This window comes from Phalacrocorax carbo, chromosome 2, assembly GCF_963921805.1.
Source record: "Phalacrocorax carbo chromosome 2, bPhaCar2.1, whole genome shotgun sequence".
Classification (NCBI taxonomy): domain Eukaryota; kingdom Metazoa; phylum Chordata; class Aves; order Suliformes; family Phalacrocoracidae; genus Phalacrocorax; species Phalacrocorax carbo.
This window is the reverse complement of record NC_087514.1, coordinates 41,613,230-41,638,933: the sequence shown is the minus strand read 5'-3', so window position 1 is coordinate 41,638,933 and position 25,704 is coordinate 41,613,230. Positions and strand designations below refer to the sequence as shown.

Sequence of the window (25,704 nt, the reverse complement as noted above, 5' to 3'; positions counted from 1 at the left end):
ACTTCAGTAGTCAAAGAAACACCTTCCCTGCCTCACATCCGTTTGTGGTTTGTAGAGAGAGAGAGAGAGGAGAGGAGGGAGAAGAAAAAAAAAAAAAAAAAAAAAAGCCCTCTTCCAAAAAAGCACCGGTCTGCAGATGTCTGCGAGAGAATCAACAAACCCTCCTTCTTCTACGGCAGGGCAGGTAACTTCGAGTACTTATTGTTTCCCCCACGCATCGGCACCGGGGCGCTAGCTCCGTGTGTGCCTCTCTTTATGGGAGTCTCGGAGTTGATTCGCTTCTCCCTCCCTCCCTCCCTCTCCCTCGCTCCCTCTGTTCTTTTCCCGTTTTCTTTTTTTTATTATTATTATTCTTGCTATTATTTATTTGGGTGGGTTTGGTGGCGGTGTATTTTGGTCGCCCTCCACCGTGGGGAGCAGGGCCGGATTTGGGGGGGGGGGAGGCGACAGCCGGGGCCCCCGCGCACCCCCGGGGGGAGCGGCGAGGCAGCCCGCCCGCCCCGCCGGAATGGCCGCCCCGCGCCGCCCGACTCGGCTGGGCTGGGCTGGGCTCGGCTTGGCTGGGCCCGGCCTGGCTCGGCTCGGCTCGGCTCGGCTCGGCTCGGCTGGGCGGGCGGCGGCAAAGGACACGGCGCACTCCGCCGGCGGAGTCGCTGCTCCGAGTGTGCTTCACACAAAGGGGCCGGCGAAGGAAGAGCCATTTGCGGCCGCCGGGGACGGGGCTGGGAGTGGCGGAGAGGGGGCGCTGCCGCGCCCGCCATCCCGCCGCCGTCCCCGCCCTCTCCCACCCGGCCTTCCCCGCCCGGCCCCCCGGCGCCGCCCGGCCCCCCGCCGGTTACTATGGCATCCCGTCGGCCGCCTGCCTTTGCGGCGTCCTGGGCCCGGCCCGGCCCGGCCCGGCCCGGGGCCCGCGTGGAGGCGGGAGGGCGGGGTGGCCGTGGCGGCGGCGGGGGAGCGAGGGGTTTGGCTCGGGCCCCGGACTCCGCCGTGGGCCGGCCACAGGCTGCCAGCGTGGCCGCGGGCAGGTCCCTGGCGGTGCCTCTATGAGAGCCCCCGGCCCGTCTCCACGGCCGTGTTGCAAAGGCCGGGTCAGGCGCCCCGTGCCGCGGCTCCTTGGCAGTCTGTGAGGCTGACCAGGGTCGAGCTGCAGGCAGGGCCCGGCGGGTTGGGTGAGCCCTTCATCTTCTGTCCCAGCAGAATGGAATCCATCACCCAGAGTTTGTGGTGGCAGAAATAAACTGTGATCCATGTGCACGCTTCAGAAATCGGGAAGCAAGTAAAAAGTAAAGAAAACCACCTGTGAAATACCTCATCAGCTGGGGTCTGCCTTCTTAGATCCTAGTGCTTGGGCCTGGCCGTGCTGCCGCCCGTACTGACCCCAGGCGCAGTCTTCCTCGCAGCAGGATGGAGGAGGGAAACTTCAGGAGACGGGCGAACTGAGAGGAAGGAAGGAAGGGGAAGAGAATGGGATAGTGAAGATGAAGAGTAGCACGATAGGCTGCAAACAAGGGTGCTGACAAAGGAAAGTTGGGAATCCGGTGGGATGGGGGAGAGGGATTGAGGGGCACAACAAGGTTTAACAGCCAAAAATAATGAAAGAAAGGGTGACTTCAAGACACCATGAGGAATCCTGCTGAGTTTCCTGCTGAGTCTCTGGTAGTTTTAATCAGGACAGAAAGGATGGAAGAGAAAGAATACAGGAAGGACACTATACTGAGCTTAGATAGTGCCCTACAGAGGAATTGTGTCATGAAAAGAAAGGAATGCCCTTGCCTCTTTAAATAAAAACAAATTAGTGAGTGCCACACAAATAAGCTGAGATGATGACAATTAACAGGAATGGTTACCTTTATCAAATACTCGTGAACAGTTCCGTTACAAAACAGTTGGAATCGGAAGAACTTTTAAGAAGGTTTGTAATGCATGTTGTCACATGAAACTGTCTTCTCGACACTAAAAAAAAATTCAGAGTAAAGATTTCAAGGGGACTCAGTATTAAGGGGGAGCAAATCACAAACTGCAGGTGAAGAAATCCCTGTTTGTGTGAGGTTCTATAATCTGTACCTCAGATATTTTGATATTGTAAAGAGTCCTTCAAGATAGTGTTAAGTCATGACTTTCCTCCATGTCTAACAACCTGTGTTCATTAAAGCTTAATTATCTGGAAAAAATACATAAGTAATGTAAACAAAACTCTAGAGAAAACAGGTTTGAAGCAATATTCCTTTTTCAGGATTATTTGATGAAAAATATCTCTGAAGATTCTTGGTTGTCAGTTCAACACAATTTAAGTTTGATGGCAATAAATGTTTTCCTTAAACATACAATTACAAAAGGATCTCAGTTGCTTTCTTTTTAATCATGTTTGAAACCCTTATGGCCTTGGAGAAAAGCTTGAAAACATGACCCAGAAAAAGCTCCAGAAAGCAAAGGAAAAGACATTAACATATTTAAAAAAAAAAAAACAACTCATGATTTTTTGGCATCTGACTCATTATTTTGCATGTTTGGGATTAGACATTTTGAAAGTTAAAAAATCCTAAAAAAGACTTTCCTTTGCAAAAAATGTGCTTGACGCTTGACAGATATATCACTGCTGCAAATGGCTGATACGTGGACCATAATTTGACAAAGTGAATGGGAGACAGATTGCAAGCTCTGCAGTGCAAAGCTGCTGTTTGAGAAACTTGTTATTTGTGGACCATGGATTAGTTTTCAGCCTGTTGTGGAGAAAGGTGGTAGAGATATACTGATTCTAGAAGGGTTGATCTGGGCGACGGGTGTATGCAGGTGCATATGGGGTGTATGTAGGTACAGCGAAGCTAATGCAGAGCTGGTAAAAGCAGATATTTGCCTCTTTATTTATATGAAATATTACTGACTATTGCCTTAAGAAAGGCTTCAAGTTCCTAGGAGTCTGTAGGAGTTTACAACTATACCATTTGCTTTGCACAGCACTTCAAGTTATTTTCAGTACTTAATGATGCAGGCCCTGAGAGGTTATAAAATTTTTGCTGCTACTTACAGAGATGATTTAATCATCAAGATGGTGAAAACACCTGAGATTTGTGGCAGTTATCTGTACAGTTTGTAAAAATTAAAAATCTATGTATATTAATCCATTAAGTTTTCTTTTGTTTTGTAGGGGACATTTTCTCTGGGGTTTTCAGAATAATGATGCATTTGTGGAGACTGGAACTGAAAATGCTGATACTATTGCAGGTTTTGCCTCTGTGGACTGAGAAACCAAGGCCCTTTCCAGGATAATTCAATGGTGTATCAAACTCGGCCACTTCAGCTCATATAAGTGCATTTTCTAGAAAAAAGTTGCGGCAGATTAAAAAGCATGAATCAGTTTTTAGAAGCTTAAAAGGAAAGAACATTTGTTCAGAAGGGCACTGAGTTTTTAAAGCCATTCAACATTTAAGTGAATGTCTCCAAAATAGTCCTGAAAGAGGTTCCTATACCAGCATATGAGAAGAGTGTCATTGGTTTTCTATTATAAATAGGAACAAATGCCTTGAGAAACATGATCTGTATCTGCTGATACTAAAAAAGTTTTTATTCTTTTAAATGCTGTCTGCTGGAGTGAGACTACGTAGTATGAATATTCTCCATACAATGGAGAACTCATACGGCATTCCTTGCCAGACAGCATTGTGGATGCAAGAAGTTTACATAGCAGCAGCCTGAAGGCCTAAGGAGGTCATTAGCTAGACAAACCATAAATGGATCAGCAACTCCTTTGAGCTGAAAATAGCTGGAGGTAGAGACACTGGGGTAGGGGATGGGGAGAAGTATCTTACACGCTGGCTCTCGGTTCAGGCTGTCACACCTAGAGCCATCGTTCGAGGCAGAGTGCTGGCAAGGCAGACCCTCAGTCTGCACCCATCTAGCAATTCGTATGTTCTCATAGAGGCTCTGCAATGGTCAGGCCGTCAGAACTATAGGACACAAGTAAGTACATCTGAGATGACAGGTCATTTTCTTGTCTGTCCTAATGTCTCACCCAGCTGCTCCATCTAGTATATCGGGGGGCCATCAGTAGGCGTAAATCATGTTCTCAGGCAAAGACAAATGCAGGTATCTTAGTTGAAAAAATAATCTAGACCGACATCGTTTTGTTTTAATCTCATACGTCTATACGCAGTTTTACATGGGATCTCCAGACGAAGATGTCTGATCATCTCTTATAAAGAGAAGATTTCTTGATTTCCCTAGGAAGAAGGAAATGTGAGACTGTGATGATGGCTTATTATTTATTATACATGGGTGCCACAAGACTCTTTTCATGAGCTTGGCTCTTCTTTAAAGAAAAGTTTTCTCTTACATATTTAAGAACAGCTGGGTTGGAAAAATCATTTTGCTTCTTGTTTTGAGGGCTGTGTTTGGGAGCTAGGAGGGCCAGATGAGCTAAAAGGGGAGCCGTGAGATTTTGCTGAGAAAATCCCTCCTGCTGAAATTTTTGCTTTACTTACTGATGCATAGGACTATTTACCTTTCAGAACAAAGCTCAATGCTTATCAATTTCTAGAGAGTAGTTAATTAAATAATAATAGGATGAAGGGTCTGTCCCTTTTGTGTGGATGTTTTGTTTCATGTCCTTAAACTGGGTATGACACTTGGATCTGGGAAGATGCAAAAGATAATGATGCTAAGATTACAGCATATTTAAAACAAAGTAATTAATCTGGTCTTTTCATCAGAATGAATTAAAATCCTTTAAGAAATTGATTCATTTTAAGTGTTGCTGACGTTCTGGGTATGCACTCATAAGTAAGCATAAATCAGTATATTTAAACAAAAATATTTGCAATATGGCATCAAAGCTTAATTGCGGTGATATGTGTTTAGGAGTATTTAAACAGTTTGCAATGCTACCTAATAGTGTGTCAAATCAAGTGTTGTCAAACATGTAATGAAAGAGGCAGCTATTTTATTATTTTAGCCACTGCTTCTGTCTTGTTTAATTCCTTTGTGGTGAAAATGACCAGCCCCAAATTATCACACTTGCATGGAAATAAATTGTTCTCATCTCTGTAATTCTCACAAAATCAAGATCTTAAATAACCATGAGAGAAGTATAAAAATGTACAATTCACCTTGCATATTTGCAGCTTCGATCCATTCCCGTATGCTTCAAAGGCACTGCCAGCTGGTTCAATTCAAGGTACCAAACTGATTGTGGCCTTGCAGACACACAAAAGGTAGGCCAGTCTTGAAAGAAGACATTTCACTGGGCCTTAGAATCAAATTATTTCTCATGGTCAGAGAAACAAAGGGAAACATGAAGTTCCTTTTTTCCTCTTCCCATATTGCCTATCTTATCAAGTGATTTTAGATGAGATACACTGTCCACATGGTATGCAGGAAGGCTCAAAAATACATCACAGTATGGTGTATGATAGTTCTCAATTGCAAGATATACCCAAGTGTTAAGGTTGCCAATTTTCCCCTCTTCCACTTATCTTGTTAAATCAATCTTGAAACATCTAGAGTATAAGGGATCGGGAATTTTGGTTTCATGCTATTTTTTTTTTTCTGAAGTACACTGGAGGACCGTACTGGGGTTTCAGAAACTTAGGGGGTTTTTTAAGGAAAATTGTGTTTTCAACAATTTATTTTTGCAATTTAAAAAGCCAACCTAAAGGCATTTTGGTTTTTCCTTCAAAAAGTGAGGATCCATAAAAGTTATGTAAATGCTGTCTGGGGACTGCATCGTATACAGAAGCCTTGAGAACAAATCTGTACAAACTGTTTGATACCATTAAAAATAGCGATCTATATTTGCAGATATTTTACCAATGTACATATGATCAGCTGAATGTGTCAGCTGAATAGTTGGGAAAAAGGAAAGACAGAACAGAGTACTGGTCACAAGCAGAGACAGGTGACAACATGAGAACTAGTCTGTATCACCAATTTTTCCATAACATCAGAAAGGGAATTTTTATCTGCCAAGACAGACGCCAGGCAGATGATTAATCAGTTTTCGATTCAGAACAATGATGTCATCATTCTCCTTTTTGATAAAACTCCCATATAAAGCTGAATTGCCCCTGTATGAGCTCTCCTGGCATGAGGAGATCTTTACAGGCTTACTTAAAACCTCTTTTTTCCTGTGCTCTGCTGTTTCATCTGGCTCAGATGTCTTTTGCTAGAGAACAGTTTTCATTGTCCTTTATATTCACAAGGTCTCTGTGAAGCAATACCTTGGATGTTTCTTAAAGCTCCAAGCAAGGTGGGTCTTTCAACAGGAGACTCCCACCTCATTATGTAAAAAAGTAGTCTATGTACCTTCTTTTATGTGCTTTTAATTAGTACTTCAAGCCCAGAATTATAAATGCTAATAGAGAGAGAGATCCAAACTCTATTCTCTCTGAGTACATATAAATATAGCAGAGAGTTCACAGAGATAAAATTTATTTTTAGGGCTAGAAGGTATTACAGCTTATCTTTTCAGGGTTTTTTCCATTTTATTTTTTAAGTAGAGAAAGTAAAAAGCCAAACGGCCTGCTCGAATTTAATCTACTTCCCCAGGGACTTACCTTTACCATCCGAAAAGTACCACACAAGGGGGCACAGTTGGCATTTGAAGTGCAGAAGGTCAGGACTGAGGCATAGTAAAACTATGTTGGGAGTTTCCATTAGAGCTTCCTGTTGTAGCAAATAAATCCAGTCCCATTCACACCTGATAGACTGATACAGATACATCATCCACATGTCATCCGCCATCAGTTTTTAAGGGGTCTGATAAATTGTTGGACTGCTGGCTTGAGAACAAAATTTCTTTCTCTGCTGAGATTTCAGCATTTTCCTGCTGGATCTCCAGGAACTTCAGACCACCTGTCTTCTAACTATATGGTTCTTTTCTCAATGGAGCTGTCACCCTCGAATCTAATAAAAACTCTCTGTCATCCTTTTCTGGGCTTTCTAGTTTGACAGTTTCGTGTCATAGCTTTGTTCCACAATAAAAATAAAAAATCTCTAGGTGTTAAAGAAGTCCTTGGAAAACTATAAGTGATAGAGTCAGCATTTACAGAATGTATCACAACAGGTCTGACTGACCTTGGCAGCAATAGGACATCACCATTTCTCATGGATGAGCTATTCCTGATTGTCTGTCTTTTATGCTGTATAAGGCAGAAATACCTTTTTTGGATCAAGGCTACTAGTTTCTGCTGCTCTTATTCTTCAACAGAGATTGTTATAGGGACATGTTTAATATCATCTGTTTAAGGAATATCTTCCTTTCTATTAATTCCTGAAATCCTGTGTCTTGTTCTGTGATAAGATAAAAATACATCACTGTTGTTATTTTAAAGTCTTACACTGTTTTGTTGAGGGTTATTTGTTTGAAGATTTTGTATGTTTTACTTTTTATCACAGTCAAACTGCAAAGATTAATGTTTGCGGATGTCCTCCAAATCATCTGCCTTTACTCCGGCTACCAGCGTGTAATCAACACTGTTTTCTTATTGGAATGGCCCTTGTTCTGTTTTTTTAGCAGTTTACAGAAGTCCCGGTTTAAAGGGAATGAATCATCAGTATTGGTTGTTCATCTTTAAAAACAGGCGCTTCAGTAGCATGTGTAAGTACAGGAGAGTTGAACATGTGTGTTAATCACATGCTGTGAAACATGTGGAGGGGAAGCCCCAAGCCACATTTTAAATGATCAAGTTTCTAACTATTTGTTGAATGCATATAGATTTATTAAGAGCTACATGGAGATAGTTGCCTGACTGCGTAACGCACTGGCAATTATTAATTAAAACCAAAGAATAACTAGAAATAGAGGAGAATAAGGAGAAACTCAGACTTGTTCACGATTGTAGAACGTAGAAAAAATACCCATCCTCCTAACTTACCCTTCCCCCTCCCCACAGTGGAATTTCCCTGCTTTTAAGTTGTCTTGAGAAGACACAATCTGCAATTCGCCCAGGAGGTCAGCAGGCCCAAACTACTCTACCACAAGGTAAGAGGTGGTTTCAAAGCTGAGAGCCCCTCCGGAAGAACGGTCTGCAAGCGCCTTTCTTTTGAATAAAGTGTGGCCTCCACTGGTCGCTGTTGTATTCAGGAAGAGGGGAAAGAGTTCATCATGGAAGAAGGTCCCTTGCCATTTTACGGGAAAAATCTTCGTTCAGTGTCAACTCCAAAGTTCCTTTTTAGTTCACTGGAGGAATATGTAATCAGTATTTACATAGGTATAAGTAGAACTGTACAGGGTGGGGGAGAGAGATGAAGCATGTGTTTACACTTGCTGAGAGTCATGCATGTCCTACATCTGTCTGCCTGTCTCTCATTAACATGGGATTTGTCAGTTAGGTGTTAAAAAATAAAAATAAAAATAGCAACTTGCTAAGACTAACCATTATGTGCTTTTGGCTTATTTTTCTCACTTTTATGTTTCTATAAGCATTAAAAAAAAAGAAATTATAAAAACCCCAAACTGTTCAGGGCAGAATTTAATGGAGAGGATGCAGACTGAAAGAGCCTTAAAGTAGAAAGTACCTTTAAGGAGAAATGTGCCATAAAGAAGAGATTTAAGGAATGTGAGCACAAGTCATTTGTGCTACAATGCCTAGCCACACCGAGGAGAGTAAAGGGTAGGGAGACACAGTATTTCTGAATTTCCATGTCTTTGTGGGTTTAAGTCAGACCCTTAACCTTATTTGAATATAGTATTTTTGTAGTTTAATATATTTCATACAGAATGTATAAAGAAGATTTAATAACTGTCTCTTAGCTGTGGTTTATCTCTACCTCAGAGAAAGCCAAAATGAGTTTCCAGTGAAATGGCTGAAAGAGCATACACGGTAAATCTTCTATCAAATTATTTCCAGTCTTGCTGATTTGTAAAAGATCTTTCAGAAAGATTCTGTCTTTCTATGTAGAATGTTGAAGTTTGATTCTGTGCCCAAAAGTTATAAAAGGAGCTACAAATAACCAGTGAAAGTCTAGCTTGCCATCTTCTGCTTTTTAAAACTCCTGAGACTGCTTGCTATCACGTGGAATTTGTGCTAGTGTTTAACCCAAGTTTTTCCCTCAAAAAAGAACATTATATTCTAGTGTATTACATATTTCTGGCTGTAATGGCAATTAAATATCTTGGAAGAAACTAATCAAATCCCCAGGCTTCTGTGCCTTTTTGTTATTCTCTTTCAGATGTGCGTCACAGATACAGGACTAACTTTGTGAACACACTCTTAGGGTAATAAGGACACAAAATGAACAATACTTATGTAATTAGTCAGCAGATACAAGTGTTCCAGGATAAGATCTTCTGAAGTGTCATAGCAGAAATACAAATCCAATACTTAATGTTGCTGTTGTCAGCTATTAAAAATGGAAATATTTTTGCAGCGTTTCACCTTCACTGGATAGCTTTGCATCAGGCTAAGGTGTTCTTGGGGAGTGGGATTGCACAAAGGCAGTTAACTGTTTTCCTCCTGCCCCAGAAGCAAACTAGCCCACTGACCCAATTTAAACCAACAAAATCAGGCTGGGCCTGTCAACATATGTTTGTCCTGCTTCCCCAGACTTTTGCCTGTCTTAGGTGGTATAAAGGCGTCTCTCAGCTTTGACTGTGCTGCAGAGGTTATTCAGATTTTAATAGGAGCAGTTTTCTAACACTCCGACACAAACATTTGAGCACAGTAAACTTGAGTTGCCTGGGCATCAAAAGGTATAAATCAGCAGTGTTAATGCAATCAATCTCATGGGATCATTATTGCTGAAAGTTGGGCTATAGCACACGTCTAATACTGTGTATCTTCCAGCAGCTTCCCAAAGTGCTTTCCATGCACACCCAAAAAGGCCAGACAAATTCTCCCTTAACCTAATGGGAATAAATTTGTAGAGGTGCACACGTTATCACACACAAATTAAGGGATATACTCCCATAATTATTGGCACTGCTTGTAAGTCAGGAGTTAGTGTGGGCACAGCATCCAGGTGTAGGGTAGTATTGCTAGTTCTGCTTTGGAAACATACTCAAATATGCCTCTGTGCCATCTGGTGTTTCTGAATCAGGAGAATCTCTTATTTGTTTGTCTTCCTTGAACGCTCAAAATCAAGTGTCCAGGTCTGCCTTTTTCTTTTGTACAGTTTGATTCATTTGGAGGTTTTGTTCCTAGCATAACAGAGGTGTGGTTTTGCAGTCAGCTTTAGCAAATTTAAATCCGTGCTGCTGCTGAAAATGGTGGTATTGCTCTGCTTCCCTCCCTCCTCCAGCTGCATCTTTCTGTTGCCTCCCTGGGGAGGATGAGGATGCTCATGGCTGCACGGTCAGCTGTGTCAGGAGCTGTCTGAAAATTAGTGCGTGGCTCAGATCTCAGGTGGATTGTTTTGGGTTTTTTTGATCCGGCTGACTCTGTGGCAGCATGAGAACTGGTGATGAAACAGGAGAAGAGTATTTACTTAGGTCTGAGGCAAGGAGGGAGGGGAGGGTGGACAGAGTGGGCCTGCCTCTTGGCACACTCCATACTTAGGTTAGCTTAAGCCAATAATGAAACTGCACCTAAGAGTCCTCTTGCTAAACTCAAAGGTGAAATGTGTTTCTGGTATTAAGGAAGACCAAACATCGGAAAATTCCAATGCTTTTTTTCTTTTTTTTTTTTTAAAGACTGACTTTCTGTGTAGTGTAATTTCATGAGGACTTGAAGCGGGGCCATCATACAGGCAAAATAAATAGGAATGGATATTGAGTAGAAACAATGGTAAGAGATAGCTCACATAGATCTACTCACTGGTCACTAATGTTCCCTAAAACATTATTGGTGGGGAAAATGTTGAAAATACTCTTAAACGCAAAGGTACACACAGTTTCTAAGGTTTGACGGGGATGAAAACTCATAGGAATAAATTTGTTACTTCCTTTTTTTTTTTTATCAATCCCATCCCTCTTACTGCAATTCCTACCTACCCAGTAGGGCCCGTGAAACCTGTGGTACTGGAGATGAAGTGATTCCTCTGAGATATGTCGGCATGTGAGTTGGAAAGGAGCAGGGGGACTGTGAGGGGAAGGGAGGGGGAATGGGGGAAACAGATGGATCCTAGATTATGCTGCAGCTGAGATTGAAATAAAATTTCACCTTAAAATGGGGTGGCTGCTGCTTCTATGAAACTCTTGGGGATAATTCATCTGCCACTTGATAAATTTGCAAGGTTTCTTTCCAGGTTCTCTCCTCTATTCTCCTTCATGCTTTGTATGTGTATACATGTGTGTGAGGTATGTGTATGTAATTTTCAAGATGCCTGGCCCCTTTTTTCTCCTTGGCTAACTTCTGAAATAGAGCTGTCAGGATGATTCCAGCATTTGGAGCCATATTCCTTCTGACAGAATATAACTCTTCTCCACAGTTTTCCTTTTTTATGGCCCGAAGTCAATGGGAATATTCAATGCAACCTAAGGTCAGGTTCTTGAATTTTAACACAATTTCCCATGAGAACTAGAAGGACGAAAATTCCTTTAAGACAGGGAACAAAAAGTGGAACAGTAATATAAGGAGTAAAGACTTGCTATGTGCCTTTAAAAAAGCAGCTTGAGGAGGTACCAGATCTGGGGGTGTGTGTGAGCATTTAATCTGTCCAATAATTTAACACTATTCACTGTGTTAGCAGTCATTTGTACAAAAGGGTTGAACTCTCAAAGCCACTGGCCATGCTAGCAATCCCGAACTTTGGCAGATCAGTTATAAAAAGGTACATCAAATTAAGTAATTTCAAAAATGTATTTAAATATAACCTGTATAGTCATATGAACCTATATGGCATGGAAGGATTTTAAACTATGCCATAACAATGGGCTATACAGAAGTAAACCCACCAATTCCTTGTCAAGTCCTTCAAAATATAGAAAAAGGGTAAGTTATGAGCTGGAGAGATTTGGCTAGTTCCTTTATAGCTGATCAATGTTATTATTTGATATCTTGGGAGGCAGAGATTGTGAACACTTCTGTCAACAAAGAATTTTGTAATCCTGAAAAGAAATGATGGTGTTCATTTATTTTCTGCAACAGAAGAGGTTTCATGCCTGTGCCCACCTCCAGAGTGGAAATTCACAGGGACCTAGTTTTTATCTAGGCAAAGTTTCCCATATAGTAAGTGGAAATTTTAGATCTCTCTAACAGCAGTTGAACTTTGAAAAATCTAAATTCTCTTGTTCTACATATTTCTGATGTCAGGAGTCTTGGGCTTTGCATTAGTGAAACAGGATGAGAATGAAGGCGTTGCTATTTACAAACTCTTTGAAGGTGTAAGGTGCTGTATACATAGACATCATCACTTTTATATGGCTTTGGATGTGCTCAAAATGCATTGCATTTCATTGATTAACATTATGTTCGCCAATTAAGAATATGAATATTAAATTTAGAGTATTTTACTATATATGTTCCATTAAGAAAGACAAAATATGCTTTATTCATTTAATGTTTTCAGCTCTTTCACTTCCCCAAATGTCAGCTGTCAAACTTTGTTGCCATCCTTAGTAACGGCTGCAAAGTGAGACATTTTCCCATTTTTCTGCATTTGGAGGGGCTTACCTTCCAATAATAATCCTATCTTATCAATTATTTAAAAAAACAGGTTTTAAATGGAAACATCAGCTAAGAATTATATTTTAACTATGATGTAGCATTGCAGGGAGTAAGATAAACTCCACAGAGTAAAACATGCTATAGGGAAAAAAAGTAGAAGCAGTCTGGCCCGTGGCAAGATGAACTATGAAAAATCAGGCTTTCTAAATGATGACCAGTCCAATTACATTCAAGAGTTTCATCGAAAAACTACTTTACAGGATATTTATGGTATTGAAAGTGCCTCCATAGGTTTTGTCCCCCCTCCTAATTTTTTGTAGCCTTTCCATAACAGTATCAGTTATTTCGCATTCTGTTTTCAGTCTGCTTCATGTTCCCTTGTCTTGCCTCTCCCTCCCTCTCCCCCTCCTCCACACCATTTCTCTCTTTCTCATATCATCTCAGAGCTGTTAGAAAAAATAGTGCCTTTTTGTGTGCAATGTTCTTCAGCTTTAGCAATTTTCCATTTCACTTCTTTCTCGTTATACTTTTTCCATTTAATATTTGGGGAGAAAAAATGTTCTATTTGAAGGTGAGCCAAATACACTGTGACAATGTTTTGGCCCAAGTTAGTATTTTCAAATACAAAGTTTACTTACAGTTTCCTGTGCTCTCCATTTGACTGTTATTAAAGAAGGAGGAGGGGAAAAGGTCTTAGCTTTTACCATCGGCAGCAGGTGTATTTTTACAACTGTCGCAGTTACTTGTCTCTTGTCTAGTTTGCAGCAGCTTGGAAGCTCTGCAGGCTTGCTTACACAGCCTGGGTCTCACGACAGCACAAGTCATTTGTGGGTGTCATGAGTATGTTCTGGGGGAAGATACAATCCGAATGAGTTCTGAGGAGGGAAGTAAATTGAATTAAGTAGTACAAAAAATCGTTAGGACAGTGTGTTGTTGTGTGAGCAGGTGTGGTTACCCAAGCTGGCTAGGAGGTAGAATGCAAGTGATTTTAAGTACAGGCCAGGGTTTTTGAGATCAGAGAAGCTTTCATCAACGGAACACCTATTACTAGCAGAGGCTGTATTCTCAGAGTAAATGAAGACTGAAGGAAACAGTAAGGACTTTTAATTTTACTTCTGATTTGTGTGTATTAGTACAGAAGACATCTCTGCATTTAATCCATGACTGTTCTATCCTAGCTAATAATTTCTTACAGTTTATATAAAAAGGCTATGTAAAAGTGGACAAAAATGATGATAACCACTCTTACGATACACAGAGCTGGCAAACACTAAGATACCACAGCATTTAGGCACCATGGTGATAGATGCTGTAGAGATAAATACAAGAGAGACAAACAGAGTGAGTCAATGCGTTGCCCAATTTGCATAAAAATTTTCATAAAATAACTTGCAGTGTTTGAGAAAGAAAATAAATATTTGGTGTTTAGGTTGCTATGGTGTTGTGGTAGTGAAAAAAACAGAACTATGAACAAATAGTCTAAGCTACATCATGAGTTTACTAACCAGACAGTGTCTTCTAAGTAACAAAGTGCATATGAAAAAATGCTTTAATTATGTAGAGGTTAGATGTGATGCCAGCTAGTGTAATGACAGCCTTTCCTGTCCTCTTAACTTATAAAGCAGATTTTAACCATTGATTTCAAGAAGGTCTGAAGAAGATTGTGCAGCGAGTGCTGTGAATTCTTGTATTTACTCTGATGAACAATCTTTACATTTGTCTTACTGCTTTGGATTTGGTGGTAGAAAGGGCAGATTTCGTCAGCCTCTGAGAGCATTTTCTGCTTTTCCTTTCAATCAGGATGAACATTTGTCCTGTTCTGCTATGATGCTTTTTCAGACAGAAGCATTTTTTCTTAGATTCTTCAAGCCAAGGGTGATGAACGCTTTCCCTTGCATGCTTTTCTAGATAACATCTGGTTTTAGCAGACCACTTAAACACACGCCTAAGTGCATCCTTAAACATTTTGCGGGGCGTATGCCTAAAGGAGTATGGTAGGCACATTAAAGAGCAGGGCATTCTTAAGTACTTTTTTGAATAGGGGCCTAAATGGGAATGAAAAGAGAATTATGTGCCTTGTTTTAATTCAGTGAATTCATTGGCCAAGTATATGTTTCATTTACTGGCATTATCTTTTAATATAACTTTAAAGATCACAGAAAAATACTTCACCCAAATTTCATTCAACATATATGTTTTAATAAGTACAGTTTCACTCAGTATAATTTAGCTCCAAAGGTATTGATAAAAAATAATTGTTTGCTTCCATTCAGCTATATTTTGCCAGTAAATGATCTTGCAGTACTGAAAAAATCTTTCAGGGGGGATAAAGAAAAAAAAGAAAATTGACAACTCCATGATAACTTTTTTGAAGGTGCATCAAGGTCTAAGAATTTTGTGCCTTTGTTAGAGTGTAATTAATTTTTAATTGGTACTCCGGACGGAGGAGGCAATAACCTATTTTTTCTGTTAGGCGTGAATGAATGAGCAAATTTAAGAACGAAGTACCCGAGACAGAAAAAACATGCAGTTTTGCAATTTATAAAATCTATGGTTCTGATAATGCAGCTCAAGGAAGTCATACTCTTTTCTAATGGGTGAATGGCTTGAAAAGTGGAGTTCTGCATCACGGTATGGTGAGACTAGTTACTTTATCTAATTTGTAGTCCATTTACTGGGGGCAAGGGTAAGAAATTTAAGGATAACTTACTGCTGTAAGCTTCCGTAGGAGGCGTGGGGAAAACCCTGAGCAGAAATGATACCAAGATTAGCCATCAGAATTACACTAGAGTTTCTCAAATTAGGGCTCAATGGAATAGGCACCAGGATTATTTTTTTTTTTCTCTCCTTAACTTTTACTGAAAACTGTCTCAAGAATGAATGGTATATTTTGCCAATATTTTTCCTTGCAGATAGCTTTAAATAAAAGGAAACTATCCCCCAAATGCATACTTATGCAGGCATTTGGAATGCAGTAAGTGTGTTTTCATTATGACTGAGCAATTTCAGCTGTGAGCAAATATATAGCAAAAAGTAGAAGAAAAGAAATACATCTTTGGAGGTAAATTAAATTGCAGTACCCAAAGAATTGGGATCTGCCTTTTATAATTTGGACATGACAAAACTGAAATAAAAATAAAAGTTCAAACTAGATTCTCCACTGCTTTCAAATGCCATCATAGAAATGAAATTGAAATGGAGTATAGGGACTGACACAGCTTACAAATATTTTTCTCTTCATTTTCAACATGTACTCATCAATGTGTACTCTATGTAAAGATTTTGTCTACAATTCGAAAAGCCTTTATAAATGATATTCAACAAAACCAATGGTCTCTAAGCAGAAATGATCTTATCCAGAACAGTAATTTGTGTAGTGTATATCAGTGTATACGTACACATCCATACCTGTGGAGGTGATTTAGGGAAGAGGTAGGGAAAAGACAATCCTGACAATATTATTTGTAAAGTATCTCTACCCATTCATTCCCTGAATGATGTTGCACCATCTAAAACACTAATTGGATTGCACGATTGCATGGCTCTCCGGAGTATTGCATCTCAGCAATAAAATCCCCACAGAGTCATTTATCATGTCAAAGGGTAAGTGATATTTTTTTGGGTATTCATCTGGATAGATGAAAAACAAACACTGCAGTTAGGGAATTTATAGATATATAGACATGACCTGTGAATGAGTGATCTGCAAGATTACGCACCGACCGTGCTTCAAATGGCAACATAAAAGGCATTTCAGTATATAAATATTAGATGTCTCTTTTTAAGCGTGAGATGCTTACAGTTCTAGCCAGCTCTCAAACACTTCTGGACGCTTCCATAATGCAATATCACAATGGAGTTGAGTCCACCAAGGAATGAGGAAGTGGATTTTGCAGTTAGGCGGGCATTGTTTATTAGCCCATAGCAATCTGTGTTGCAGGCAGGCTAGTCTGTCTTTGCTAACGCTGTAATGTACTCATGTTCAGCAATCCTCTTGGCTGAAGTCCAATAAGGATATCTTTGGGGGATCATCATGTTTTGCTAAATGGTAGGAGATTTCCAGTGAGGACTTTGCTCTTGAGTCTGGTCTTGAGTGAAAATCAACACTTTTGATTGACTTCAAAAATATGAATAGTAGAGTCCAATGGGAAAGGCCTTTAATTTCCAAAAGCATGTCAGGCTGGACTCCACAGACTTTTATCCTTAGTACTGTAAGTACCTATCTTGCCTAATTTCAAAATACTTTCCAAATCAGCTATAGGATAAGGCCAGGAGCACTTGTATCCTGAGATATCAATGTCAGCAGTAGAGAGACATGTCTTTTTTGGACATTGGCAGGAGAAATGCAATCTTAACCATTCATTTAACCATGCAGAGCCACATGGTCTCTTTAGTCATATCCAAGCACTACTGGAATTCACAAAGTAAGTATTCTTTTCCTTAGCTAACCTACATAAACCAGCCTGGTAGCCATTACTGGTCTATCAAGTATACGTGTGTAGGTTTTGCCCTCCATCACTCCCACTGCAAAGAGTTTCTCAGCTAGTGGTTCCCTGAGTATCCAGGCATAAGAGACTTCTAACGGCTTAGTAACTAGAGGCTTCTACAGAAAGGGAGGCTTAGTTGTCTTTTGGGCTCAACTGGGTATTTAATTTTTTAAAAATTATTGTTTTTTTTTAATCAAGTGATGAATCTTGAGTCTTTCCTGCTGCAGATTGTAATCCACCTTGTTACCATCTTGCTTTTCTGTCTGTCCCAAATGGAATTATTGGCAGGGCAGGAGCAAGAAAATACTTCTGTATATGGCTGTCTTTGGGAGGAAAAAGTGTGTGAGGAAAGACTCTTTCCCCTTTGGTTCATGAAAAAAGTGCTCAGAAGAAGACTGTATGTTGTGATTCTTGGGTGGAAGGAGGTGTCTCCCTTTATGCATGCTAACACGGCATAATTGTATAGATTAAAGGACTTTGAGTAGTCCCTTCCCTTTGATATTTCGGCTTTCTCTTAAGAGCACTGACTTTCCAGGTGCCATTCCTAGCTCTCCCCAGGACTTGTTAAGAAATTTTGCTATGTTGCATGCCAGAAATTCTATTAAGTGGTGAACTCACCCCTCCAAAAAAAGAAATTTTGTTATATTCATTCAAAAAGTGATTATACAGTACATTACTGGAGCGGGGAAGAACTGAAATTGCTCCTTATGCTCATTTTTCAGTATGTGGGTGGACTTTGGTAACTCAAAATGATTCAAAAGTGCTGTTACCAAGAACTCGGCAATAGAGAATCCTAAGGGCAGAAGCACGTCTTAAACCAATTCTTCTTCAGAATTTAAAAGCTTTCCTTATATTCATTTGGGATTCTCTGTTTTTCTAGAATTGCCTCTAATCTGTCTTAAAAAAACAGATCACAAGAGGAAGGTTGGGAGCTGGAGCAAAAAACGTTAGGCAGAGTGTTGGGGAAAAGGCAATAAATTTTTCAAAAATACATCCAAAATAACCTATTTTTAATCTATAAGGTCTGATGGATCTCATGTAATTTCAGGTACCTAGGTAAGGGGCAGAAAAGGAGTCAGTTACTCTAAATTCTTCCAGTTGGATATGGAAAGTGATAAAGTGATGGGCAACTCCAAAGTGCCCACACCACCTCTGGTTTCCTTGGTCCTTCCCCATTGATTGTAAGGGTGGCCAGAACAAATTAGATTGTCACTTAGGTGTTCTAATGACATTAAAACTCTGTCCTTAAAAGTCATATTTCCTAAGAGATTTTACTGCTGAAGGATGGAGAAAAAAGTACCTGTTGGGATTTCCAAAGGACATTTAACTTCCACTGATTTTAATGGGACTATGTGAATACTTTGAAATCTAATGAGGTTCCTGAATACCTTTGGGAGCTAGGTCTGCAAACCTGAGTTTCACTGAAAACAAATAGGATTCAATTTATTAAAAGCTAAGTTGTACAAGAAAATCTGATGCTTTAGACAGTTTAGTAGCCTTCCAAATTTTAACCTTTGCCCACTCATTTCTTAGAGCAGTTGGATCTTCAGTTTAATTAGGATGCTCTCAATGCAGCATAGGAATTTATGAAGAAAAAATTACTTATGAAAATAAACAAATCCATCAATGATAGAATAAAGTAGGAAAGGTTACAAATGTACCTTCATTTTTGCCCAGCTGCTTACACTCTTTTCTTAATCTATATTCTTTCATCATACACAAGAGATTAGGACTGGATTTCTTTTAATAAAGTATGCCTGCTTTAATGTTACTGCTATTTCTAAATGGGATGTCTCATTCCTCCTAATATGGAGCTCCACAATCCCATTTTATTGTGCAAGAGAAGTGTTCCTTTGCTCAGAGCTCCACTGACATCAAGAGGGTATAATGCCAAGTTGTAAAGGCTTCCATGTAATTTGCAGTATTCAGCCTGAGCTGTGTATATTTGTCTTTTTGTAGTTCAAAAACACTATTTATCCTGAAATAACAGCATCAGTAGTCTTTTGTTGCGGTATTACAGAAAGTGAACAGTGATATGTTCATGATACACAGGAAATTTTATACTATTAAAATGATTAACATGTACATGTACCTCATGTACATGGAAAACTTATGAACTAAAATGGAGAGCATGTTCGGATATAGTGTTTTTTTGCTAGGTATGTTACTAACATTTGTATTATTATGCAAATAAGCAAATAATATTTGTAGAAATCCTGTATTTATTATTTCTCACTGTTAGATAATTTCAGTAGGAGTAAGTAGCACCTTTTTATCTAAAACAGTTGGGTAGAGTTAGAAGTTACTGTAGTGGGAATGGATATTTTTTAATAACCATGAATATATTTATTGTTACTCTATTTTCCCCCTTTGTCATTTTTTAACGGCAATATAGTATGATTTCTAGTATCTGTTTCAGCAGGGTATTTCAACAGTAACACAAATCTGTGGCACAACAGTGTTACTACTGGAAAAAGTCTTACACATTATAAAGTTCTATCCATGAATGCGACAGCGGCATGAGAACTTTGCATTGCATATAAATATGCCAGTAAATCCTGATTTGTCTGTAGTAGTGACATACCTGTCATTAAAATACCCCAGAAGTAAAGCCTGGGTGCACCATGAAGATGAAGTTAAGTAAGTTCTTTAAGGGGGTCTTTGACAGAGCTTTATTTTATTTATTATAATAGGGGAAAATGAAATAAATGCTAGCTTCCACAATGAATGAAATAATTGAATTCCAAATATGATAATCTTAAATTTTGCATACCTGATAAACGTCTTGTTTCTATATTCAGGCATGATCATTAAATTTTCAAATAGCTCAGTACTGAATTCATTAATTCCAGAAGTAGCATTAGTGACATGTTACTTTGCTAAAGCAGTCACCCCACTATACCTTAAAAATATTTTTGGTACATTTACCAAAACAATAACTTCATATATTGCTTCCTGTTACTGTGATAAAATGTTGATAAATTTAAGGAGCTTGTGTTAGCTAAGCATAAAGTATAATTTTTTTTTGCTTTCTTTTTTTTTTTCAGAATAAAAGCAAAAATCTCTATTGAATGTGCAATGGAAGCAAGTGTTTTTCCAGTTCAGCAGTTTCTGCTGAATTGTAAACAATTGGGTTGTTTCAAGAGGAGAGTAGCATGGTCCGTAACTCCGACAGCTAGTAGTAGTTTAGTTTACTGCTTCTACCACCTGCCTTCTGGCTTAATATTGGAAGCAAGAAGCATGCAATTAAGTATGAGGAAATGAAAATAAATGACACTGTTCATTGCACATTACAAAGTGCCTGGCAGAAAGAATGCAGCTTTCCTGGACCTGATGACCCCTGGGGAAAACATGTCTTGTGCCTGGGAAAGCGCCAGTGAATCAGACACTGACCCTGGTTTTATCTGTTATCAGATGCTTTGTTTTCCTTCTTAACAATTTTAAACTTTTTTTAATTATAGTCAGCTTCTGAAAAACAGAGAGGTATTAAAGTGAAACATGTACTGCGTGTGTAGAGGCTGCAGGACACCAAACATGCAGGGATATTTTCTTAAGCATTTCAGGAGAAAAGTTATTTGGATTATATCCCTGATTGGACCAATTTGAACTGATTACTAAATTCTAAGTCTTATTCTAGAGGAGAGCAGGTTTTTAAAAGATTAATTCCATCTAAGCAGCAAAATTGCATTGAATGCAATATTACTGGGTATATAACTCAAACCCTCCCCTCACCCCAGGATCTGAATGCTTAAAACCTGTTTCATTTTAAAATGCCTGCTCTGTGAATGCTATACCTTTTTTTTTCTATATATGGCTCATACAGTTGTTAGAACATAATAGTAATAATTGTTTTTTAGTCATTCATCCTAAATTGTCTAAGCACCTTTACAAAGCTGAGTAAATGTTATCTTAGTATTACGGAGTAGGAAGAAACTGCACCATAGAGAAATCTGGTGGGTTGCTCAGAACAAATAACACATCAAAGAGTAGTTGAAAGTGAGATACCCAGTTGAGCAAGAAAATAAAGGGTTTAACATAAATCATGTTATTGTGCTACAGAAGTCAAATTCATCTTTTTTAGATCCCAGATGACACTAATGCATTACTTCAGCCACTACTGTCTGATTTAAATGGCCACGTATACATGGTGGGGAAGCTTTCATAATGAAAGCAGAAGCAAGTAGACACTTTCGTGTCTTCATGATCTGCAACAAAACTAGAACTCAGATGAGGTTTGCCAAAATTTGTAAACTTTTCAGTGAAGCTAAATAGCCAGAGAATATTAGAAAACAGATAATTTCAGGTAGAAATGCTGCCAAGACTTCGTGGTTTTAATGATTTCGTCTTGAAGAAAGGAGCATCTTGGTAACTTGATGAGTATTGTTTTGAGTATTAGCTTTTTCACCCCATAACCCAAAGTAAAACACAAGGTTGCAAACTCAGGAGGAATTGAAACCTTGTAAGGATTCACAGACCCTCCGAACCAAAACCACCAACTTTCACATTTCTAGCTGTATGCAAGTACATGAATTCTCTCTCTCTCTTTAATATTACATGCACACTCTGTAGAAGGACTTTTTTTTTTCAACCACATTTTAGGTAAGTTTACCATGTTCTGTGAAAGGTAGTCTTCTCTATTGCACTTCTTAAATGGACTTTTTAGACCCCTATAGAAAAAAGGGTATTTGGATGTCAGTCATTCAGTCTCTGCTAGTTAAAAAGCGTATCTTTCCAGAGATGCTTTCTATCCATAGTCCTGCACAACATGAAATATGGTTGACAGCTATATTACCACACTGCAGATTGCAAAGCAATTCACATTCACACTTCTAAGTGCCTCTCCTTTCAAGACTTATGGATGTATGCCAAATTACTTGCATTGTGGTATATGGCCTTCTATATGTACTTTATAGAATAGGCCACTGGCTTCCATTAAAATCAATGAAGTAGAGCCCAAAAGAGCTTTTCTGAAGTGAGTACTAGATGTCAGGCAAGGTTAATAATAAAATACTTCATGTATAATATGCATCTTCAACATATTTCAGTGTTTATCTTTTAGGTGGTATTTTCTGAATTTAGGATGGAAACTCTACTGCTAAATTTAACTGTTGGGTAGAGTTAAGTTCGGATTTCATTTTTTGTCCTCATTAGTGTCTCTGTAAAAAATGAATATATGATTTCATACCCTATTTAGGCAGTGTTTCCAAATGTAATGGACCAGCAGCCATTTAAGGAGCCTAAGGTCCTCTGTTAACAAAACCATCATTGTTATCTCAAATGAAATGAGAAAGACACAAGATACCCTCCAATGCTATTTCATCTAGGCAAATGAGTGACAACACCATGTCGTAATGCCTCATTCTTAGTCACTAAGTTCACATATTTAATTACAGTATTTCTTTGTCAGACAAGTTAAAGTGGATGATTGGTAAAATAGTATAATTTAGTATTAATTATTAAAATATTAGTATGATTACTGTTAGTCATATTACTATGATAAATTAGGCAAACTGATAGATTTTAAAAATACAGACCTATGACAAACATTTTAGTGACAAACCTAGTTTTGGTGGAGGGGAGAGAAGAGGCGGATGCTTTAAAGACATCTGAGTAAAATAAGGACTCCTGTGAATTTAGTGGATCTCATGAAAAATTTACTTGAAGGGGAAGAAGAGGCATAAGAATGAGTGTGTGATGGTGGAGGCTACATTGCGTCTGTCTATTTATTTATTTACTTTTTCAACTACATTACTAAAGTTCCCCTTAGGTCTACAGTACCTAGCAGAAAGCAGAAATACAGTTTTAAAATTGCCTTGAAATGTAGAGGACAAAAAAAAGAAATACATGGAAATCACTATCAATGGCTGTTGTCAGTAAATGCAAAGTCCATGAAATTTTTTTCTTGTTAAGGGAATGTCTTCTACCAGAGTGGGGCAGGTTCAAGCTGGGCTACTGACTTGTTTTTCCATATTACATTAGGTTTTTGTAGTCCAGAGTTCCTGTAGGTTTTACTCTCCAGAGGGTGAATGAATTTCATAAGTGTTTTTCACTTTAATTGTAGCATATGTGAAAACTCCTGGTCTATGTCTCAAAGATGTTCTATAAAATCACGTTCTGTGGTTAGCAAACATCAGTACACCCATTTATCAAAATAACTTGAAGGAGATGATAGGGAACAGGCACCTAAATGTACTGGAGTAGTTGCATTAGATAATGCTCCTTAAGTAAATTTGAAAAGTGAAGCAAACTGATGCCCTTTAAATGAATGTTGGCCTAATTAGTCAGACAGAAAGTATGCTGGTTAATTTCAAAATACAGAAAAGAAATTTCTGGAGATTAAATATAGTTTGTAAGAATTACTATACTGGGACACACTTCCTCTTATCTCTGAAAATAACACATGAAGGGTACAAGTAGGTATCTAACCATTACCTTCCAAACAATGCAAGTACGGTATGGTCTTTCATTTGATATGCCCACATACGCTCAGCAGTATCTTCTGATAGCCCTAACCTCCATGAATTCATCTAATCTCTTGCAACATCTTAAAAATCAGGTGTGTCACAGCAAGGAAGTTCGTCCACTGAAGTGCTGGAACGGAAAACCAGAATCTCACAAGTGAGAACTATTTATGCTCTTCACCAAACTGTAAAGAATCAGCCATGATTACGCAAGCCTTTCCTGCAAGGTTTTGGCAGCTCTAAACATCCTCAACAAAGGTGACAAAAATCAACTAAAGTACCCGAAGTGAGGTTCTAAGCAGCATAAAACCAAACAAAAGGCAGAAAATCCAAACTTACAAAAAAAGTTGCAGCTATCCTTTATGTTAAAGTAACTCATAAATTTAGAAAACCTAAACTGACCTAAAGAAGTCAGTAGTTCTTTGCCCAGGCTTTCACTTGCAGACCAAACAGATGCTGGACATGATGAAAATGTGGAAAAAGAAGATGCCTGAACAGTTTTAGTACTTACATTAATGCAAGATACATGGTTGAGTCTATAGGAAATTACTTGGTTATAGCAGCATGCAGTGAACAGAGGAAATAAATTTCAACTCAGTATTACTGATGCTAAAGTTGAATTCTGCCCAGATTGCTGAAGAAACCCTCTCCAGCAAATAGGGGAAATTATGGCACAACAGTGACTGCCACCTGCTGCAATCCTGAGATAAAATGTGGGTGCCAGGTTATTATTTCCCAGCTGTTATTAGCTCATTGGTGGCTCACTGTAAATGTTCTCCAAGTGAACCGCTCTGGAGGCTGCTAGACAGATCTTCAGCTGCTGACAAGAAGATATGAGTGCAAGGAAAACATCAAATTCTCACTTAAAACCCCTGGTGTCTTGTGCAAGCACCTCCTGCCAGAATATGTTAGACTAGCTCTTTACTGTCTCTACTTTCGTCCTCTGCTATTAGCCCTAAAAAGCATAGCACATTCAGAACTGTAGTATATTAAAATCCAACGTGTCTTAAAAAAAGTTGAAAATGAGCTTATATACTTATCCAACAGAAACATTGGAGACAGCTCGAAAGTGGAGACCAAAGTCATGGCTGCTGGTGAGGTGCTGCAAAGTAATAGCAAGGCCAACATTCAGACATGGCTGGTAAAAGCTGAGGATGCTGAGATGTCTCCGCAGTGTGCGTGTAAGCATGTCCTAGTACGAGGTGAAGTATACCTCAGAACATGTCTTGCCTTTTTGGTCCCAGAATTGTGAGGAAAATGAAGTATCTGCTGTTGGCAAATGAGTGTACAACAGTCTTGAAAAAATACTGGGAGGTGGTGATTTTTTACCGTGGAAAGGAAAAGTGTCTTCAGAATACATAAAATATGATGAATTAGCATAACATTGTCATCGAAGATAAAGTGTTACAATATTTTATATTTTTTCATTGTTATTCCATAAACATACAACAATAGCAGGTTAATGTATCAAATGTATACATGAAGTCTTACCACTGTACATAACTGTTCCATATATTACTGTTATATCTTCTGAGATTAAGTAAACACAGAATGTAATGTACTCTACATAAATATAGCACTACTGAATCATAATAAAAATTTAAAAATATCTATTTACCATGAGAACTGTGTCAGAATCTCTCAGTGAAAATGTTGGTTAGCTGAAATGGGAAGGTTTTCTTCTTTTTCCAGAAATGTACCAGATTTCAACAAAACTTCAGTTTCAAGAAGGGTTTTCTGGTTAAAACTGAATAAAACTTAGCATACCCAACCAGCCAATGGGTGTCTGTGAACCAAGAGAGCACAAAGGTCAGTTTGTTCTTTTGTCTGCTTTACATGAGAGGCTTGAACCTGGATTTTCCACTTAGGTGAATGCCCTCCCTCTTGCTGGTAGTTTCAGTTTCCCCCACTGAATGTACTCCTGCCTGTTTACACGTGTGAGTAAGTGACCATTTGGAAGATGGAGCCTCAGACCAGCTCTAGCACAGCAACCTGAGCACTCAAGGGGAGTAAAAGATTTTCATGTTCTCAGAAAACTTTTGCATGTTTCCAAAATCGTCATTAGAAAACAGAGTTCTGACAAATTTGAAAGTAACAAAAAGGACAACATTTCAAAGACATTAATGTATTCTTGGAATAGTAATATTTCAATAGGTGAACATTGCAGCAGTAAGCAACCTCTTTATTTACTGTAGGCAAAGTAACGGTCCATACCAG

The 25,704-nt window shown here is 39.0% G+C and overlaps 1 protein-coding gene and 1 long non-coding RNA gene across 2 annotated transcripts in view; one reads left to right on the top strand and one right to left on the bottom strand.

Annotated features, from left to right (window-relative positions):
- The window catches only part of TOX (thymocyte selection associated high mobility group box), a 230,517-nt gene extending 229,099 nt beyond the window's left edge, over positions 1–1,418 (bottom strand). Inside the window, exon 1 of the mRNA XM_064442662.1 lies at positions 1,309–1,418. The gene's annotated coding sequence lies outside the window, so the exon portion shown is untranslated. The remainder of the gene's footprint in view (positions 1–1,308) is intronic.
- On the top strand, positions 107–25,175 carry LOC135311915 (uncharacterized). Its single transcript, XR_010371464.1, has 3 exons — positions 107–184; positions 23,583–23,745; positions 24,535–25,175. It is a non-coding gene; the product is annotated as an uncharacterized LOC135311915 (long non-coding RNA).
- The last annotated feature ends 529 nt before the right edge of the window (positions 25,176–25,704 follow it).